Source organism: Daktulosphaira vitifoliae, unplaced genomic scaffold (genome assembly GCF_025091365.1).
Source record: "Daktulosphaira vitifoliae isolate Bord-2020 unplaced genomic scaffold, ASM2509136v1 Scaffold_4, whole genome shotgun sequence".
NCBI lineage: Eukaryota > Metazoa > Arthropoda > Insecta > Hemiptera > Phylloxeridae > Daktulosphaira > Daktulosphaira vitifoliae.
In genome coordinates this window covers 3,532,589-3,553,396 of record NW_026099575.1, presented here as the reverse complement: position 1 = coordinate 3,553,396, position 20,808 = coordinate 3,532,589, and the positions used below count along the sequence as shown (strand labels likewise).

General features: G+C 28.7%; 1 protein-coding gene across 2 annotated transcripts in view; it reads left to right on the top strand.

Annotated features, from left to right (window-relative positions):
• LOC126905169 (mucin-17-like) overlaps positions 1-20,808 on the top strand; it is a 33,765-nt gene that overhangs the window by 7,214 nt on the left and 5,743 nt on the right. Inside the window, exon 2 of one of the 2 annotated variants that reach the window (XM_050684636.1) lies at positions 1,256-1,408. The gene's annotated coding sequence lies outside the window, so the exon portion shown is untranslated. Of the gene's footprint in view, positions 1-1,255; positions 1,409-11,930; positions 12,141-20,808 lie in introns of those variants that run through there. The other variant, XM_050684635.1, reaches the window with a different exon arrangement.

The window sequence follows — 20,808 nt, the reverse complement described above, 5'->3', positions numbered from 1 at the left end:
TGTTTTCATGGTGAAAATGGCTACCGAATGCTATTTTTGTCTGAAAATTCTCAATTTTATATTTTACATTATTTACTTTAAAATGCTATAACTTTTTAAAATACGTATGGTTCAATTCAATTTTTTCATGAGAAGTAGTACTTATATACATCTTTAATTCGACATACTTTATCCTAATCAGGATATAAATAAGGAAATAGCAGATCATGTAGCTTTTGGAATAATCCACCAACTTTTTAAAATTAAACACTATCTAAAGATTTGCATCAAAGTGCTTTTTATGATAGTGATTTTAATCACTGTCAGTTATCATTATACTTGACCCAATTATGTCACGTCACCACTGTGCCGCGATCCCCCTGTGCTGGGTTTTTTTTATATTATATTTTGGCGTAACCTTGAGTGAAAATTTTTGAATCTTGAAAGAACATCTATAATTTTTTTTTACAATTAGATGAGGAATAGACTAAAGAAAATGATTCGTAGATAACCAATTTTTAAATAATAATTTAAATAAAATATTATTTTTATCAGTATGGGTAATAAAAGTAGATAAAACTGTTTCGATACATCTTTGTGAAAAAAATTGAGCAAAAAATAATGGATAGTATTTATAACAAATCATATTGTATGTATTGAAATACCATATAACGAGTACGTTTTTTAGTCACTTAATAAATTATAATGGTGGTCCAATTATAACTCTTTTTTCGGAAGATAGATTATTATTTCATAATTATTTGTACTGTTTTTTTGCTCATTAAAAATTATCGTTTGCATTTCTATTTTTTAAAATTTAAATTTAAAAAGTAATGGTTACTAGAGGAATGAGGTTTAATTTTTTTTTTAAGCGTTTTTTTTCGAATTATGAAAGAATCAGCAAGGAAAGATTTAAAAAAATATAAATCTATTATTTTGTTCGGAGAGTCAAAATACCTTGAGCTGTATAGATAATAACCAACTATCAATCATTTGCAATTTTGCAGTTATACATTTTGTTTTGTTAAATTACATATACTCAACAGTTTCGTTAAACAAAAGTATTAGAATTCGATTAATATTTATTATTGAGTATGTCATTTCAATTTAAACTGACTTTCTTGTATAATAAAATTTCAAATTGCATCAAAATTAAAATCATTATATATTTTATATAATAATATTTATTTTACTCTCGGATATAATTTCGTGTTAATAGATGAATTAAAAGATTTTTATTTGTTTTTTTTACTTTAATATTATTTGCTTTTAACAGGTTTAACAGCGTGTGAAAATTGTATAATGACATTGAAGAAAATAAGAACATACACATTATGATGGCTTATGCGAAAATATTACTAATAAGTCTGAAGATTTTACTTATATCTTAAGGACATAATTAGTCATGCATTCTAATTTACTCATACAGGTCAGAATCGTAATTAATAAATAATTTATACTGAGACTTGATGCAACCAATTTAAACATACTGATCCAAGTGTAATTTCGTTGCATTATTTTTTATTTGCGTTAAGCATACAAACTTTAGTTTTTTTTTCTCAACAGATTGAATAATAAATTAATTAAGATTTAATCAAACATCAATTTTTTTTCTTAATTTTCAAGAGTTGAATGTTTATTTTGTTTTTAAATACATTAATCCATAAAAAATAAATCCAAAAATTAAAAAAAAAAATAGTCACTTATGTTAATTTGATTTTCGGATCATTAATCGATCACTAGCAACATAAATTTGTATGTTATGTGTTTAAAAATTAATAAATAAATGTTTAGTCATAAATTAAAAGAACATATTTTTTTTGTTATGCAGCAAAATCTATCATTAAGTTTATCATCTTCACACGCGTAGACTATGTTGTTAAATGGATTTCGGTTTTTTCTAGTTTAATATATGTATGCAGATTAAAATAAAAAAAATATTTACAATGTTATTTATTTATTACTTGTTATACGCCAAGTTAATCCATAACGTGATTCAACTGTTAAGTTAAGATAGTGATTTTAATTAAATGCATTTAGTTTTATAATTACTTTTTTTATTGGTTATAATTTAGATTAAGGTCGAACGCGTATTTATATATACAAAGTTAAAGCATTTTGAGTTTTAAAAACAAACGATGTTTTCAGTGATACAACTGTTCGTATAGACAATATCAAGCTCATTTAAAGTACTTTTAAATATTAATTTAATAATAAGAAATATTGAATAGTAGTAGCTATTCTATTGTTGCGGTATACATGGTTGTGTTAATGATTGGTATAATTAAAAGAGGCGTTTTTTCCACACTTTGTTGTAAACATTAAATTTTATTGTCTAATCAAAGATTTATTTATTTTTCTAATTGGTATTTTTTGTGCAGGACCTCATGAAGTAATAATAGTAACAAGTATAATTTGTGTAAATTTGACAAATCGTTATATTAATAGAGTAATGTGATTAATAAACTAAATATACACCCAGAGAAAAACCTCGATCTATATAATAAATTCATTGTTCAATTTGATAAATATATCATTACTATTGAATCTATGATATATTTATCAATATGATAATTTTTTTTCTTGTCTTGAACAATAATTATTTATAAGAATAGTTATTTTGTTCGTATTAATAAAACATTATCATAAACCCTTGATAAAATTTCTCTATCAAAATTGATTGAGGTTTTTCTTTGGGTGTATGTTTACTGAAAAGTTCTACTATATTATAATAAACACGTAATGTTAAAAATCAACATGAGAATCGGTTGATTTTTTGTTTTACTACATATTTCTTTATAGTAAATTTATTTATACACCTATAGTTTTATTAAGTAGCAAGTAATTCAATACAAGTAATAAATAATAATTGAACTGTTTACCGGAAGTTGTATTTGTCTTGCGGCAAGTTTAAATATCCGATCGACATATTACTGTCGTTTTAATGGTTCGAGCTTATCCATTTTGAACTCTGATAATTAATTGTACATATTTGGTGATTTAGTTAAATACTATACCAGCAGACATATAATTTCCGGTTTTTGGCATTAGTACTTTAAGTCGAAAAGCCGTGCCGGGGGGTCGGGAAGAGTGAAAACGATAACAACTTGGGATCCGCTTTCGTATTGTCGGGCAGCCTCGGGGATTCAGTGGCCATCGTTGCTGAGTTTTAAAAAAGAACCTATAAGCATTAAAAAATACTATGGTCCGGTCGAACTACTTTCTCAATCCCGCCCTTCAAATGAAAACGAAAAAAACATCTCTCAGTTCCACGGTCGTATCGGTTTCACTTTTATCTATAACGGCTGCTGTTGCAAGTGGTCCGCTGAACTTTGCATAACGGTAAAATAGCAGCAATGCCTACGCAGTGTTAACATCACTGATATTATACATGAGAACTGTTGATTGTGACAACGACAGTTGATTGTTATTTATACCAAATACACGATGTCGTGTGTCAGTGTTACGTCTCGCGAAAGCAATCAATTAGCGTGGATATCGATAAAAAAATATGACAAGTGAAATGTATAAGTAGCGGCGTCAAAAGTGGAATGTTTTCAGGAAGAAGTATCCTAAAGATAATACTCATCAACAATAAGCTGATTATCAGTATTGCATCTTTGTTGTAGTAGCAGCGTAGTCTAAGAAACACGATAACAATCATGTGTTACGTCTTTAAATTCTTGTGATATTTTTCAATAACAGTTATTAAAAAATCACCAGTTACTGGTGATGTCACACTGAGAGTAATAGCAGGCTGGTCAGTTCTTAAAAATTCATGTGGTTCATTTTACACAAACGCGAGTTATTCGTCTCTTTAAAATTTTACTGTTATTTTATTCCTGTTGGACAACTGCTGGAGGACATAAACATATTTGGACATGCAAATTCTGAACACGTCTTTTTTAAAAAAGTGAATCACTGTTGATAGACTTTCTTATTTCATTCTTTGTATGGATCATTACCATTACAATTATAATATAAAATAGCTATAAACACGGTGTATAATTAGTTGATTTGTTTTGACATAACATCGAATCTATTTATTCAATATCTTACAGAAACAATTTTTTCATTCTCTGGAATTTGGTTTTTCTTAAAAAATCATTAATTGGTTTGTTACAGTGACGCTGAAGACATAGTTGAGGCAGTGCATTTAATCTATGCATTTAGACATTATGTGGTCTAAGTGTTAAAATGTTATTTTATTATTTTCTTACGGCCGTTGTTTGCAAAACAGTTGTTCTCTTTGTCTTATTACAATCAGTTGATGTTATTGTTCGTTATGCATTCAAATACTTCGTGAAAGTGATTTACTTCATGATGTATTGTATTACACTGAATAAAAAAATAATTTAAATAACGGTATCAAGAATTAAACGATAAATTATTAATTTTGACTAAGAATAACTGTTGTTTTTCACTTATATTAAATTTAGCATATCTAACCACAGTTTTATGTAAAGAAATCTTTATTTAAAGTTGGTAGACGAATAGATTATAACTACACTTTGGTGTATTGTATAAAGACTGGATGAATTATCACTAGGATTTTTTGAAAAATTTGCATACCAAAAACAGGGATGGCGCGAATGGACAATAAGGGCAGTTACCCCTGTGATTCAAAATCATATTTGAGGTTCTAAAATTGTAATATTACTGAAGACCTAATAAATTATAATTTATGCAAGGCCTAGCATAAGTTGTAATTTATTTAGCCCAGGGTCTCTCAAAATTGTGCCGTCACTGACCTACGTGGGACTACAAAAAATTGATCATTTTTTACATCTGGATAAAAAGTAATTACAAATTTTTTTTATCGTGTTAAATTAATTTTTTTACTTAATTATATTGAATAACGATAAAAATGGAACAATAAAAGTACAATTTTTTGATAATATCTATTGTATTATTCGACTGCAAGTGGATGTTAAATGTATAAGAGCCAAGTTGTTTCATAATTGTAAAATGTGTATGAAACCGTGCGGGTAGAAGGACACGATATGGAAATCTAATTAGAAGTTATATGAAAAAATATTTTATTGTTAATTTGTAGGTATAGACTTTTACTAACTGAACCGTTTTTATTTATAACGGACTATTATAAAAACGTCAAAATTAGCTTTTATTTGAAGCTGAAAAAGAAGGTATTGGTTTCGTGATGATGAGCTTTTTTTTTTAAGTCTGTCCATAAAAATTCTCAGTTTTGCTAAATTAATTTTAATGATTAATACTTGACGTATTAACGATTTTAATTTAGTTTAAATTATCATCGCTAAAAATTAAAAAAAGCCACCTCAATTTAAAAAATTTAGAAAAATATCTCAAAATAAGTCGTTAAAAACGACATATTCAAAAACAAAAAAAAAGTTCTGTATTTTCAAACTGCTATACATTTTTTATAAAAATACTGATACTAAATAACGTTTAATAAGAAATAATAAGCTTTCTTTCGATATATCTTTAAAAAACCCAATGAAAAAACTAAGTATAGAAGAGTTTGAAAAAGAAAACGATTGAATATGTATAAAAAAATTTTTCAACTCAATTTTTGAAAATGTTTGGGAAGGTTTAAACCAAATTAAATCTTTTTAATTGTACCAAAATAATAATCCGACAATTGTTCTTATATGAAAATAATATAGGCCGTCAAAGTAAAAAAAACCGCAATTAAATAAAATATATATAAATCTAGTTTTATGTACTCCATGTGTCCCAAAGGATAATAATTGATTGTTTAAGCAAAAGACTATACGATTACAGAAATTTCCAATGCATATTGTGTGATGATAAAAATAATTTAACGAGCCTTTAATATTTGAGTGAAATTTTAAAACAGCAATTGAATTGCTGAACGGAAAAAGAAAACAATCCATTATTAAAAGATTTGGTTAACTGTTATTTTTTTACATTTAGCTATTAAATTGTAAAATTATAAATATACAAATTATTGTGAAATTTAACAGATTCATATCGAATAGTTTTTTATAATAGTGTTGTTAATTACAGTCAGATATCGTATATACTTGTCCAAACTGTACCGGGTCCCCACTATACCGCGACTCTATTGTGCTGGGTTTTTAAAAACAGACTGTAGAAAGATGAAAATGACTGCTATTTTTTTAATGCTTAATATTGAACATTACACCATAGTCGGAGTTAAAAATATGAATTATTACGAGTGTATTTTTTAACGGGAAATCATAAAAATTTAAGACTACCGTTATTTTAAGTATTAATTTCTCTTCTAATAATTCAAACAATGCGGTCTTAAAGATTATAGCCATATTGCTTTAAATATGGTAATTTGAATGTTGCAAAACTAGACATTATAAATAACTTGTGGTGACCATAAATATAGGAAAGTATGTCTATTAAGTCTAAAGTAATTGCAAATAGTATTACAACAATAACCATTTCTGATATCTATATACATTGTTAATCGATACTCTTTAAATCATGTGATTCTATTGTTTCTCAATTTTCGCTATTTGTGATTTCCGTCACTATTTGAAAAATATTGCAAGGCAAATCAATAAAAAATCACAATAAGTCACGCTTACGGCAATCTGATACGAGTTATTCCAGTTATAGTTGTTGTCACCGGATATCCCGAAAAGTGTATAGCGCTATGAAAAGAAAGTATTGGCTATTTTAAGCAAAGACCACACCAAAATATTCAACTTTCATTACGAAATTTACTGTCAGTAGCTTGTAGACGGACTTGATCCGAAAAAGGGGTAAACGATTAACTCAAGACGAAGTGGCTGACCGTCAACGGTCTGCACACAAGACGACCTTGTAGAGGGTCTTGAATACACTTGGCCGATCCATAGAAACTATTTGCGTGCTGAATAAATATAACTAATAATAAATATAATATAAATAAAACAAATGGTTTACGACCCGGTTTGTAGATCCGTCGACAAACAATTAAAATTAATAAATTATATAAACGTTTGTAGTGACATTGACCACAAATAAAATAAGAAAAACGGCAATCACGTTTTTTTATTGGCAAGCAGAACGCGATGACGATTTACGTCCAAACAGCAGAGGTAGAGGTTACTACATAATATTTTCTCATAAGAACGCGCGCAAGAGTACCGGCATGCCAATAGACCTATTATTTTATTGTTATTGTACGACCACGTGGCAAGCAGCGGGTTAATCCTCGTTACTCATATTATTACAATAGCAATGATACACAATGCAACACTAGTTCCGTTTTGATTCCCACGCGTGCATTATAATTAAGTTGTGATCTCATAATATTCGATTACTCGCCCACACCTTACACTTTGGGTTTTTGATTCGCACAATTCGTATTGTATTATTTATTTTCAGACGATCGGAGTTCGATTAATGATTGCAAAGTACAAATATATCCACAAAAATGATTAATTGTAACGTTTTGATTTTAATTGGACATAAACGCTTGAGGTCATTTCCATTGTTTTACATTGTACTGGTAAACTTTTTCCATTGTACAAACGTAAATCTTGATTAAGTACTATGAATAATTACAAGTCTTTTATTTTACTTTCATTGCTATGAATTCCGAGTACTAGATAGACACACGCTCACAACCAACCCATTACATTCCATTAGACGACATTGTATAGTATTTTTATCACGGTAAATTATGTAAAACCTGTCAGTAAGCTTATTGTAAACGCTCAAGTGCAGGAACACTAGTTTTTAACATTTCAATTGGAAATATTGTCGAGTTAGAAACGCATTTAAAATATTTTTACTGATTTATTGTAACTCGTAATTTATTAAAATTATATTACACTAATAAATGTATTAAATGATTAATTAAATAAATCATCATTAGAAGTACTTAGGATTTATTTCACGCGCTTTTGCATTGAGATAAAATAGTTTTTCATCGAAATGACATTATATGTGAAAATGATTAATTAACAATCAATCGCGTTGTATTGAGTTATTCTTTATTTATACGCAAATAAGAAAGTTTTACTTCAAATCTTCTCAGAAAATATTATAAAAAGACACGAATGAGTGAACATAGGTATGATAAAGCAGCTACCAGGGAGTGAGCAGTGAAAGTGTATGGGTTGTCATGGAGGACATCGGGGACCTAAGTAAAGTTTATCTAGCTACCCGAGTTGGAGAATTATATTAACAGTAAACTCTTGATAATGATGACACGACTAAAGAATCTCTATTATTCAAGGCAATCTGACACTGTTGTACATTAAGATGTTCGTCAAGTGTCAAGTAATTAAAAAGTACTTTAAACTAAAGAAAAATCATGAAATGAGTTTTAAAAATGATATTTTAGTATCAAGGAAATACAGAACTTCTCTTATAAGTCGTTAATATTTTTCGGTTTGAAAAGTAAATTGAATATAGAATATAGTATAATAAAAATTATATTTTGATTGATGTTTTAATAAAGAGTTACCGATTCAATTAGAAAAATTAGATCATCCAAACGAAAAAAACATTAAAGGCATAATTACGAGTAAAGTGAATTGAAAATTATCTAAGGAATACTATATTATTATTTTTTACTTTCATAACTTTTTAATCTACTAGATTTGTTAACTGTCAGCTAATTTTTTTTTTTAATATTGATAAACTTTTCGTATCATTTTGAGTGCAATAAAGTTACACGCGACTATTATGTTATTAAACTATAGACGCTAATTGACTTGAATGTAGAACATAATTGAACTTCATTTTAAAGAGTTCCAAACGTAAAAATCTATGCAATTCATCAGTCATTTTGATAACACTACATTGCGTTACTCATATTTATTATTTTCTTGTTCTATGTCATTTTTTACGAGTTGATAGAGTCTAAAGAGTACAAATCGTTTACGCTCAAGTGTTGATTTTCTATTTTTATATGCCATCATCTAAACCAGACAAATGGAAAGCGTTTGTGTAACACTGAGTGGGTTGTGGAATGTGCCGAAACATCTCTACGGCCTTCACTTTTTCCAATAAGGCCAACATTAATCGCGTATTGTATAAAGTATCTGTCCAGGTATTATTTGATATGAGATGAGATGATCTAAAATAATATTTTCATGATGTTCTTAAAGATAAATCATTTTGACAGTCGTGAAGTTTCTTATTACTTCTGGTAATTTGTTTGATAATTTTCCAACCTAGTGTTTACAAGCTTTTCGAATGAACATTTAAATTAATTAAAAAAAGAAAATTATATGTTATTTTCAATCACAAAGTAATTCTAGGGGAAAATAAAAAATTGGCCGCTTGATTAGTAATTTAAGATATGTCCAAAGGGTCAGTTGGTCGTTGCTATGAACTCTGGGAGTGTGAATGTGAAAACGTGCTTAAGAAAATACCATATTAATGTTACACAATTAAACGAAAACTGCAGTTAGTCGCGTGTTTTAAGTAATTGTGTATTGTGAAACTCTTCGGTCGGTTTTAGTCAGCGGGGCGTCCAGCGAAATCGACTCATTGAAATATTGTTTTAAGACCGTACGATTGCTCATCAATCGGTTTTCGTTCTGACACGCGTCTCGAACCATAATAGGATAATTTGGATGTATAGGCACTCAAAGAATGCGGCCTTTGGATTTTCAGTCGGTAAACTACAAGTTTGTTTGTATTTAGATTGGAGCAAATCAATTCTTCAAAGTAAAATTCCAACAACAACTGCCTGATGACGTGTGACGTCAACTACATTATCGCGTTCCGTAGAATGTTGATTTCAAACCACTTTCTTGTACTTAATACTTGCTTGATTTAGCCCAACGAAAATACAAAGAATAGTTATACTGACTTCAAAAAATGATAGACGATTCTGGAAATGTTGGCATGTTTTTGTTTTAATATTGTGTAATACTCTAGACGTGATTGATTTGGATATTACAGTGTCTATGATGTGCGTCGATTTAACATATAGTTTATGTTGTAAAATAAAAAACGCGTTACACAGTTTTTAATTTTGTTCATGTGTGACGTTAAAACCTGTTTCATCCCCAAGTGGATTCTGTTGTAATGACGAACTACCTACATGCATTCTTTTCCTCTTAATATTCGGTCATGAGGGAATAATTACTTCATACAGGAAAAATAATATTTTTAAAGTATTCCTTTAACACTATACGTTTTATTTTTGTATTTGAAAATCTTTGGTACTAAACAAAATATTATTGAACCCTTGGGCTACAATAAATTTAAATTTAAATTCTTTGTTGTTGGTTAAATATAACGCATGCATAATCTTTTTGGTGTTATCAAGTATTATTTAAGTAACCTCGAAAAGCTTTTTTTTTATATAATATCCATAATTAAAATTTATTTTTAATACAAGGTCAGAATTATTTTTGGATCTGGTTATATAATTCCTTTACGGTGGCATATAAAATTAATAAAATTGTTTAATTTTAATCGAAATGTTTGTTTGAAAACAGAAAATATTATCTTGTTGCAATTATACTTTTCAAAACATATTTATATTGTAAATAAAATTTTTAATTTTTATAAATTTTGTTTAAAAGTAATCTATGTAATATAGTAATTGAATATAATTTCAATGAATTTTAATAGGTTGTATGAAGTGTTATCGATTATTTATTTATTAAAAAGTTTAAATGATTTACTATTCTACTTCCAACTAATAGATCAAGTTTAACTCGTTGATATAATTTATGAGAATAGATAATATTTTGTCAAATTGACATATACTTTAGTACACTAATAAAGCTTTCTCTATGAATATTGTAATTAGTACATGAAAAGGGCAATTGATAGTTTTTAAAAATTTCTTATACATAATAGGAATACCTCATTTTCAAAAAATAACATAAAATAAAATAGCGAGTAGTTTAATTACAAGTGAAACTTAAACGATATGTTAATTTGTCGCTAAATATCGTCAATAAATTCAATTCTCGTAATTTTTATACCTATAAACTTTCGATTTGTCATAGAAATTAATTGTTTTTAAAATATATTATGCGGATCTATTATTTACAATGAATTACCAAATTAAACTAATCGAATATTATTACTGATCATTGGACAATAACAAATGTTAGATTATTTAACCATTCCTTTCTTATAATGTGTTTATATGCAATTTAGTAATGACAATAAAAATAAAAAAATCACATTACATGAAAAGGTACATTGATGAATTACAATCATAAAATTAAATGGTTTATAGACAACGGCTCTAACAAATGACACTATTCAATTTCATATTTGGACAAACAAACTACGTCATAACTAAGTATTCTGTTGAAACAACTAAAGTTTTATGTATGAAATAAAAATTATTCTGTGATTTATTGGTCTGATGCATTTGCTAAAGAATTTTTGATTAAGTGGCCAATGACCCACCGTACAATGACATTGGTTAGGTGGTTGAATTAATACGTTTAATCGCAGTAAAGACATCACGTCCCAGTTGATGTACGAAATTTGCCCAAGATGGGAATAATTTTTTTCGTCTTCGGTAGTTCGTGTGGTAAAAAATAATAATTTATTATTTCTTAACATATCCAAATAAATGCACAATGGTACTATGCTATAAAAACACGACCAAAAAATACTCTATTATAGATAAACGGTGCAAAGTCAGTGATGCGTCATCTCGATGGAATAATAATACGTTATTGTTGAAACATGAATCTCATGTGTTTGGTGATAATGTTCATGCACAATCATTTAATCGACATCTCAGGGGATCGTGGGAAAAATGGATAATAAAAAAATTATACACAGACAATTATTTTGTATCTGTGGTAAAGGGACCCCGTGGAAGAAAACAAACGTGTTATTATATAGGAGTCGACCTTGGAGGTGCCAATGCCAACGACACCCGTTGCCGGAGTGGCCACTATTGCGGCGGGTCTCTTCACTTTTCCTTTCCACGCGGCAGTGCCCACACGCGACCACCACCCCACTTTCTTCTGGTCAGATGACCGTCTTCTCGGGTAGACTACCTCCACAAGTCGATCCAAAACGCGTTCTCCGGTTCACCACGACGGGTATGCCGCGCAAACCAAATTTCAATTCTGTCTGTCAGTGAGTACTTTGCTTGTGTAGTGTAATTACAAAAACTAATCGATTGTTTAAATACTTCGTTTATGTTTTTTTCGAACTTGTTAACAACAAGATAAGGATTTCCTAGCAATAAAGAAAAAGTGAGTTATTTTTATCTTATATATTTTTTAAATAATAATTAATTTAAAAAAAAAATCATTTTCTTGGGTCAGTTGGAATATATATATATATACAAATGAAATATTAAATTAATGAAATAATAAAAGAATACTTTTTTAGCTTATACTAAAAATAATTATTTTTATATTACTCATAATTAATTTTTTAATTTTTTTTCGTTTAAAATAATACTCCAAGAAAAATAAATTAATTATTACAATCTCATTCTTACATCGTCTTAATACTAACATAAAAAATTAATTTCTTAAGTTTAATTGAAATGAAAAATATTATTTCATGGTTTGCTTGTAATATTTTAAAATTCGTTTTCTTTTAAATTACTTTTAATTTTACTAAATGAAAGACTAGATTAAAATCAACTGTATTGTTGTCTTCATGGCAAAATCTCGTGATTTGATTTTTTTAAATTATTTAGGAGAAAGAAAAACATATTTTCAACTAAAAATAGAAAAATTTTCGCTAACATTCCATTATTTCAATAAAAATGGACTTTTTTTTACTTCTAAAAACTCTAAGTCTGCGTTGACATTTTAAGTATGTATTTTTCAAAAAAATATCTCTGATATTTATGACAGTTTTCCTATGGAGTCGACTTTATAACAATATTATTTTCAAATTAATAAATTAAAATTGATAGTTACTGTAAATTAACAGTCAAACCTAAAAAAAATATTTAATTCAAAATTAATATTTCAATGATTTTCTAAAATCGTATTTTTTAACTTGTTCAGAATGCCGTTTTTAGATTACTCATTTGTACTACGTCTGCCAAATGTAACTAAATTTATTTGACGTTATCGTACTTTGAAAATTAATTGTATGTACAGAGTATAGTTTTTTTTAAGTAAAAATTACAAATAATTTGTTAAGTAACTTTCATTTATATTTAATATATTTTTAACAAAACCCGAAAAATTCCAGTGATTAAATTAAAGTAAATAACAGGTGGTATAATCTAGAAAGGTTTTTGATTAGGACACAGAAAATAATTTGTTCAATATGAATGCAAGAATATTAATTATTTTGTCTGGAAATACTAAATAAAACATTAGTCATTGGAACGTCGTATAATTTATTTGCCATTTTCGTGATCGAATTCGTAATATTATTCTTGTTTTTAATGATTTTATTTTACATTTGACATTGAATAGTGCACATACCAAGATTTTAATCGTTATTCGATCATCGTTATTACCAAATTATAAATATGTCATAAAATTGTATCTTTTACTTTTATTCGACGCACATCCGATCGTAGACGACTTAATAATTGTTTTGTAAATATTATTTTGGCTCGTGTCCGTCGTAGTAACACCTTGACCATATTTAATCCAAATAACGTGAGAATGATATAACTGCGTCCATTGTAATATCTTCATACAAAGTAGGTTCATTCAGTGCAATGTTATGCATATTACAAAAAAATTGCGAAACATGACCAAGCTTAACATCCTTGCGGTAATATTTGGTTTTACCGTGGAACTTTAAAATCACTTTTAGAATACCATATAACAACGCAACAAAGAATGTGTTCGGTGTTCCATGAAGATTCATATAAACATGCGTATTATTATTTATACAGGTGCGACGGTCTTCTACTGGAACTGTCGTTAAAGTCACTATATGCGCTAATAAGCATAGTCGAGTTTTAATTTAAGAAAATAATAATTAATTACTCGAGAATTATGCACGATTACGTTATAGCCGTGATTTGTAAAAACTATGTGTGCAAACAAGTTGACATCATCAGTGATCTAACAGTCGGTGGACACAGTCAGTGCATAATAGGCTTGCTGGCGATATTTTAAGTCGTCGCACTCCGTTCTTTGTCTGGATTCATCCAGTTGTCTGATCTTATTCCTTTTCCGTTTTGGCCACCCAGCGGGACAAAATAACATTGTGAACTTTTTTTACATAATGCCGTATATATGTGTTGGCATTGTGTCGTCTTTTATCAAACATTGCTGCGCATAAGAGTCTCTGTGAATTGATCGCGCAAAGTACAAATGAGACCGAAACGGAGTAGATGAAACCAAGAGGTATTTGCGACATTTCTCATTCGGTCTTATAATAATTGCATAAGTCGGTCGACGGTCGTTCGATTGCCGGCAGACGATTAACAATTTAATAATTTCTTTGTCGTAGTTTTCATTGAATCCGCCGCTACCGTTCTAGCCCAGTGGCGGATATGAAATTATAATTCCGTTTTGATACTTCGTCCTAACGTTGAACAGACATTTCTTAATCGAAAACGCTTGTTCGACTGTACAGATATAAATGTTGTGATGACAACAACGTCGCTTTCACAGATTTTAAGTTCCGGCGCCATCGCATCACTGCCGTTGATTATTTTTATTACAACGACGGTTTTATGAAAATGTAAAAGAGACGTCTAGGTTTCTTCCCATCGGATCCAATAGAGTAGTTATTCCGAACAGCGCAAGTGATGGAGAAAATTTAATCAAGAAAAAAATAATAAAACGTCCCATTCACATCAATGACATATTAAACGGTATTTTAATTTCTCTATTGTATATGTAAATCATAATTATGCCGGAGGGTAAAAATGTAAAATCTCTTTACCGGAGTTGTACAAATTTCAAAAATAATTTAACATATTTCGATGAGAATATGTCGTGTTATTTGTCATCTATAGTAGTTAACACCTTTCAAATAATTAATTTTTAAATGAAAGAGATTCTACTATAATGTTTTTATAACGAGTAGACCTCACATATACCCCAGTTCGTGACGAGGTCACCCTTCGCGGAGCTATCATCGTTAAATGGCCCGAGTGTTTGGGTACTTGAGGCTATTGACCAAAATGAAAACAACGTGGTTAGAATAATCAATTGAATAGTATGTACAACAATATTGTTCTGTTTGTTTTTTTGTTCGGATTCAATGTACTTATTTTCAGAGAAATTGTCCGGTAACCGCGTTTGAAACTACTTGATGTGTTTACATTTGTTTACTTACAGAAAGGTCCTTGATGGAAAAGTGTGTACCTATGTGTAATGCGTGCATTAGTTTCTCTTGTTATAATAGTGGTGAATACGTTCTACTATTGTCACACACACTATTCGTATACGAGTTTGTGCACAAGAAGACTTAATGATTACAAAATATGTTTAATTTTTAACGAGTCTGGAGAAAATTGCTTGCATACCGAACCAGTCGAGTGAGTTGGCACACGGCGGTTTATAATTATTAACTAGATTGTTAAACCATTTAGCACCGAGTAATTAAAAATAACGCAGTTGTAGGCCGTGATGATCAAGATGAATTAATAAGAAAAAACCTTTTGCGCGTGCATTTAGATGCATCTAAATATCTGCTTATCTTAACTATGAAATTTGGTCGGATGGTTTTGGTCGAATTTCATCGAGTATAGCGACGAAAATAGAGTGAGAGTTTCAACTTGTTCGCATTAGTACAATACCAGAATTTTTTGGATTAATTTCTTTGTACGGTAAAGAAACATGCAATCACGAGATGTTTATTCGAAATCGTCGACTCGTGAGCATATCTGACCATTTGTGGTATTGTTGATTATAAAATGACGATCCAGTTCGCAGGTCAGAAATGTGTCTATTGTGAAGCGGCCCGCAAAAGTTGCGCCGATTTTTTTGTTCCAATAGATTTACGATTCTGAGAAATCATATGATTGTAATAACAACAATGTGTGGTCGCGGCTGTGAACGCTTTACAATTAGTTTTCGCCGGACTGTAATTCGTTTTGGCTCATTAGTTTTTTTCGCACATTGTACTATTTTGTTCAGCTGCATTTGTTTGGTAAACATTTACATCGATAACAATTTGCTGTTTGTCGCAATATTAGTAAAATAAAATCGATAATGCATAAATTGTGTAAAGTGTCCATAAACTAGGTAGTCACTAGCCATTGTTAAATAATCGAGTCTGATCTTGTGCCGGCACTAATCAAACGTCGCCGATAATAATTTCATTCTAATTATTATTTTGTCATAGACAAGAATGCCGCCAAAAAAATGTCTAAAATAATATTTAATAGTTAGCAATTTTGCTAATTTTTTTTTATCGCGCACAATGGACAAGCGTAAAGATTAATCAACTCATTAATATTATATTACAAAAAATATTCTCACGTCGTCGCTGTCGAATAATCTACTTGGGTCCGTGACTACACTCTCCGATGAGGTCAGTTTAATAATAAAAAAAAAGTCGTTTTATCACGGACATACACATATGTAATGTTACAATATATTATTGTCTATGTAATTACAACTATCCGACAGAGGTTCAATGTACTTGTAAAGTAATATTACAGCTTTCTCTGTGTATCTTAAGTACAAGTACAAACGGTCGCCATCGGACATTCCTCGTGACTGGTTGACATTCGATCTTGACCGCTACGGAATTATATTGCAGGCACACTATACATTTTAAGAATACGTTTACCTGTGCCACACCCTTAGAATCTGTAATTATTTTATTAACAACGGTTTTATAGTTGTAACGCACGAGAAACAATCAAAAGTACCCCGAGCGCCGCTGTATAAGAATAAATGAATGGCTCATTGTAAAGGTAAAAATGACGTATTAATAAAAATAGGTCCATTTGTCATCGAGAAATTGGAAAACTTTCGCTTTGGTTTTTAGTGAAGGTCGACAAGATTTCTAGAGGACAGACATCTAGTCATCGCGCCGGGGTGGATGCATAGTGACGATGAAAGCGGGAGCGCGCAATTTATTCTTTGACTGGAAATCATCATCATCATCATCATCATTATTGTTGTGTGCGCCCGTTTATTTAAAAAAACCTTGTTTAGAATAATGTCAAAAATGATAAACGTGATCTGATGCCGATAGATTGGACGGTGACCGAAAAAAATAAGGTAGTACTTCCCATTCATCGTTTTGTAATGTTCATTCGGCCGCGAGAAACTATTTGGTGAATGGAAAATATATGTATCTTATTCAGGTATATTGTCAATGGGCTTTCAAAAGATTCGACCAGGAAATCTCTGTAGTAAGTTAATAGCGATCAGTGAAAAACGCGGATATCCGTTGTATTTAATATTTATTTGTCACCGTTACACATTAGTAAATTTCCAACTATTCTGTGCAACAAAAAAAAAAAATTATAGTGGATGCATTTTTTTTTACTGTCAAAGAAAGTAACAAATGTTTTTGGTTGATTGAATGATTGAAATTAAGGCCACGAGGTTTAACTTGTTTGTCAAAAAATTATTCGAGTATAATGAACTATCAAAGTCAGCACATAATTCAAAATAATTTTTATAAAAAAGTTGGCATGTTGGATCCTAAAAGAACAATATATACGAGATTATCATAACATCTAAAGATATCACTGATAGATTCAATACTTATCCGATTTGATACAAAAGTAAAGCATACATTTATGGTTTGAACGACAACTTTCAATTAGGTTAAAGAGTAAGAGTTGTAACGCAACACTGATAATATGCTGTCAACACTTGATATTAAATAATAGAACTTGTAAATATACATTATGTTATTTTATCTTAGTTTACGATCTATACATGCAATGTAACACGATCAAATAAACGTTTTTACAGTTATTAGTATACAAATAATGGGAAGAACGAAAAAGTGACTTTATTGAATGAACAGTAAAATTTATAAGAAGTATATAGATAAAAGTGTATAGGCCTAATTAAATCATTTTTGCAATGAGTTTACCAAACATATCATTAGTTTACCTTACAAAATCACAGAAATCTAAAATGATACAACAAATTATTTAAGTTTCGAACCTTTGAAAAATATTTTTCTTTAAATAGGCGCTATTGCGCAACATGGTAGATCATGCATGACAAGCAAACTAATTGTTCGTTTTTTGTGTTCAAAATGTGATATTAAGTGAACAAGCTTGAACATTTACTAATAATTATAGAAAAAGTATTTTTTCTCTTACAGAAATGAAAAGATTTACTAAACAATACTCTCATAGCGAATTCAAAGTAAAACGAAAAGATCTAAATTGAATTGATGCTTTTTTTTTTAAATATATATTTTAAAAAACTAAATTCGTTTTTAAGAAATTTTCCTGTTATTTCAATTTATTAAGTAATGTTTTCTAAAAAAATCGATAGCTGATAGCATTTTTTAAATTTTCTACTAATTATTTCCACAAATTTTTGATGATATTTAATGGTTTTTCGGTTTTGACATTCGCCTACATTGAGAGACACCTCAAAGACTTCAAAATGCAAATCCGGTATTGCATTGTTACATAATATCGGGTAGGTCTTTATACTGGTGTTAGAATTCCATATTGGGACCGCTTTCGTTTTCATTTCTTGAATTTTGACATCGAATGAATTGTTTAGTGCTTTGCGAACATTTGTAGAGGTGTCAACAGCAAACCAATACATAAAATATTCATCAAACACCTTTGCATGTTTTTATTAAAAAATTAAATCATTAATTGTATTCTACTGCACAAATCTACTTTCTATACTAAAAAGTGATTTCGCTTGTACATATTACAATATAATAAAAATAAAAATCTTAAAACGGCACAAGACATTAAAATAGAATAGTTAATAGAGAAAAACTTTCTGGGTACGGTTTACTGATTTTAAACATTATGAACATAATTAAACAGTGTGTAAATAACATACTGTATAAAATACTTGAGTATACAGTCGTTATGAACAATTTTTAATGATAAATGTTTATAATTATACCAAAACGTACCCAATAGAGTTGAGCGCACATGTAGAGCATAGGAATAGATAGACGGCATAGTTTCGTTTTTCTTGCTTCGTTCCTAAAATATATCAATCAAAATTTTTATGTAAAATGTTTACTCTCAATGTTTCAAGTTTAAATTCTAATTAGTTTACCGGCAATTACACTATAGTAATTACATTTGTTATGTTTATTAATTAGTAGTCAATACTTAAAATACTTGTTTTGGTTCAAAATTAAAAAGACTTGAAAAATAATCTTAAACATTAATTTTAAATTACTTATAATAATAAAATATTAATTTATACATTTTTCGTTCTTAATAATCTGTTGACAATTTTTGACATTAGTCATATATTACATTAATTATAAATTAATACGTATTGTTCTTAAGACACTCGTATAGAAAATTGAAATCTAACTCACTTTCAACGTTGAGGTAGGAAATCGTATAATTAAAAATGAAAAAAAACACCTTACAGAACTTAATAATACACCGGTTTAGACGTAGGCGTTACTGAAAAAATGTGTAGGTGGATTTTGTGCCTACAGCGTTTTTTCGTGTCGGTATTCAACAAATATAGTATTTAGACTACAATCTGTAACTGGCGAGAAATATACAACTTCATAACAAAGCGCAAATACAAATCATTGTCATGTTAAAAGTCACCTACGTTGATTTCGAAAGATGCGGTTGGCATTGTATTATAGAGCACTATAGATAGTTCGTAATATTGATAAATGTCAAAATTATAACTCTCATTTTGAAAATTCAATGGTGTAATTATGACAGTTGTGGGATAGTTGCAAGTGTCGAAACTCATTTATTATTGGTGCACCAAAAAAGTGCGTGAATTATAAAATTTCATTTCCAATATGTCAATAACTTTAGATTAAAAAATCTCTATATTTATAAATATGTATTTTCAGAATAAACTGTTAATAAATAAAATACTCACATGTATAATTTGAAAATTTAGAATTAAAATTAAATAAATTATTGATTTGTGATAATTAAACCATCTACAAAAATTTTAAAAAAAAACTATTTTTTCATTTCTTTATTTATTGTTTAAAATTTGGTATAGTTTTACAATAAATCAGTTTATATTGTGACAATTTTAAGATGTTTTTACACATTTTAGTAACGTTGTGGAATTCTAACACGTGTTTATATTGAGTAACGAATAAAAAAATTATTTTGTACCTATTATTAAAAATATTATGCAAATATTAGAAAATATACATGTGCGTTAAGTAAATATTTTAATTTAAAGCTTAAACTTTGAAATATAATAATTTATTTTGAATAAATTCATAAAAAAATTTATTTATTACATTTGTATACAAAATATGTCACGTTCTTCACAAATATATACGTTAACCGTTTGACTAAAAATATATATTTACTTTACGATAGGTGCCTATCATTACTGTTATTTACTGAATTTCTAGTTAAACTTAATGTACCACGGCTGACTATTCAAAGCATATTTTGTGTTCTTTAAAATCCGAGTTACTACGTTAACTTTACAATGTATAAATGTATAAATATAAAAACAATTCTCGCTGTGTAATACAAATATAAACACATTTGATTTAACTTCGGAGTTCTTATAAAACAATTTACTTAATTTAAATACTTAGTTTATAATTTCATTTTATAAATTACATTTAATAATATATGTGTTATATTTTAACAACATTATTTATATTTTCACTGCGATTCTAGTATAATTTTAAAATCATAAAAACAACTTTATTATTACTCGTTGGGTTGTGTTGGGTTATGGTAAATTTTTTTTGAGCAACTATATTATAATTGCTTTTATATAATATATATATTATTAATTATTAACTTACTAATAATAATTAAATAACTGAATAAATTCTTTTTAATCCTCTTGA